At 33.3% G+C, this 2,333-nt stretch overlaps 1 protein-coding gene across 3 annotated transcripts in view; it reads left to right on the forward strand.

Annotated features, from left to right (window-relative positions):
- Nucleotides 1-2,333, forward strand: part of LOC108721917 (probable low-specificity L-threonine aldolase 2) — a 10,057-nt gene that overhangs the window by 4,012 nt on the left and 3,712 nt on the right. For 2 of the 3 annotated variants that reach the window (XM_018446724.1, XM_018446726.1), the window contains exon 1: nucleotides 1,444-1,557. The exons of the other annotated variant lie outside the window; for it this stretch is intronic. The gene's annotated coding sequence lies outside the window, so the exon portion shown is untranslated. Of the gene's footprint in view, nucleotides 1-1,443; nucleotides 1,558-2,333 lie in introns of those variants that run through there. 3 annotated transcript variants of the gene reach the window in all.

Raw genomic sequence — 2,333 nt, forward strand, 5'->3', positions numbered from 1 at the left:
CCCCCCGCCACGAATCAACTCACCTAGACGAAAATCACTGTACAAGGTTACTTTCGACAAAAATTAATCACATTTTTTTAACCTATCAAGATATATTAAAAATTACCAATTCTTGAAGCACCGGTCGGTCAAAACTACCGACTATTGCTACTTGAGCAGGCATTGCGTTTTCATCACGATTCTGAAAGGAGCGAAAAATATTAATCTTGACAGTGATAGGTTAAAAAAATGTGGTTAATTTTTGTCGAAAATAACTTTGTACAGTGATTTTCGTCTAGGTGGGTTGATTCGTGGCGGGGGGGTGGGGACATCGAAAAGCGTTGGGACTGCATTCGGTTTAAGTTTTCTCTAGCCATCAATGCGGTGGGCTTCGAATTGGGAATCTTCAAAATGTACCTTGAAACAAACAAAAAAATATTAGCGTTGAGTATTAGGCCATTGTGTGATATGATAAAAAAAATTATATCCTTATTTTGTGATACTTATCTCACACAATCGCGAAAAGGTGGTCAGTGTCCACTTATCTCGTCGCATATTGTCAACCCATTTTGTCCCACGTTTACCCTTCCGGAAAAAGAAGAGCCTATAGCCCTTGTCAACCCGATTACTGCAATTAACTGCGGCACAGCCAGGCATTTTTTAAATGCGAAAACTTATGCCCTTATACGATTTATTTCTGCAACAAGAAAATAACGTCTTGAGAGTTATCTTTCTGAGACATAAATATTTGCAGATAAAAAGAACAAATTTCTATTCTGACACAGAAATTAATTATTTTCGTGTTTGTGTGAATGTCTTTTTTTTTAAATGGAAAAATACATTTTGGATTAAATGCGACGACTTTCGATCAGCATTGTAACACTCGCTGTAATGGCATTGATTTGACACCAAAATAGCGGATAGGAATACTCCCATCTATAGTGCCTTAAGTTTTAAAACATCTATTGTAGATCCGGAATTAGACTGGAATCAGATTACGCATTGAAGATTGAGATCGAAGATTGAAAATTAAAATTAGACCAGTGAGGACAAAGGAATTTTAACTCCTATTGTTTTGATTGCTTAAATTTCAATCTTTGAATCTTCAATCTTAATCTTTAGACGGCCTTGCGAATATAAGAATCGAGTATGAGTACCGCCCTATATTTTTAATCTTTCTTTTCACATATTTCAAACAAAGAATAATTAATTCTATCTATGTTAAAATATCGTAAATATCACTTGATAAATCAATAGAACTTGGTCAAAATCACTTTTATTGTTGATTACTCAAGCTAAATTTAATCAGACACGAAGAATTTTCAGTCATCGATGCGTCCTTAGAGAACGTTGCTTCACGTTACTTCATGTTGTACTATTTATAAGTCTGTTTACTGAACTAGTGTACACTTTTAGAACTTAAAGTGAGATAGGTATATCATGTTTGATATTTGGCGCGAAAGATAGCGAGTTCTAGTGCAGTCAAGTGCAGAAATAAATAAAAAACGAACTATGTTAATCCATGTGATGTCAGACCTGTCCAACACTGCTCGCCAGTTGCATTGGCACAGTCGCTGAGTGCAGAATATTTTTCAAAGTTTTTAACAATAATTAATCTGTGATCTTAACAAATATTATTTATATTAACTTAAAACATTTATTCGAGTTACGCATTTTTTTCATTAAATTATTGGTCGTTTTGAATCCATCGGAATACGTTTTCTCCTCTTAGCGATCGTAGTATTTCCATTAATTAACGTAATTAAATGTTGTATATCTAACGAAAAATAAATTAAAGTTTTATTGAAAAATATTTATTTTTAGAAACAAATTTAATACTTTTAAAATCCTTCTTTTATATTACTGCTTTTTCCAAGAAAATAAAATAAATGTGCTATATACTTACCCAAGCAGAACAACAAGTCACTATAATATCAAAATGATGTAAAAATGACTCCAAAATTATTAAGTCATTTTTCAATCATTTCCGATTCATTTTAATGTCATTTTGACGTTATCGTGATTTGTTGTTCTATTTGGGTATGGCTAAGATGGTAAAAGAAGAAGCGAGTCAAGTGTTTAATACCTGCTGATCTTTTTATCTTTAGCATTTTTGCATTTTCACACAAATATTGACATCAAAGTGATAATATCTTACCGCTATAATACTCTTATCGTAGAAATTATCTCGAATAATCAACTGTGAATATCGAACAAAATTTACACTATTATAGGCGATTTTTGGCGTGCTTCTGGTATAGCAACCAAAAACAACCGCGGTTGGGGCTATCTTTGTCTTCTGATCCCTGAAAATGAAGATAGCCTCAACCGCGGTTGCTTTTGGTTGCTATACC

This window comes from Mycetomoellerius zeteki, unplaced genomic scaffold (genome assembly GCF_001594055.1).
Source record: "Mycetomoellerius zeteki isolate Tzet28-1 unplaced genomic scaffold, Tzet1.0 scaffold188, whole genome shotgun sequence".
In the NCBI taxonomy this organism is placed as follows: Eukaryota; Metazoa; Arthropoda; class Insecta; order Hymenoptera; family Formicidae; genus Mycetomoellerius; species Mycetomoellerius zeteki.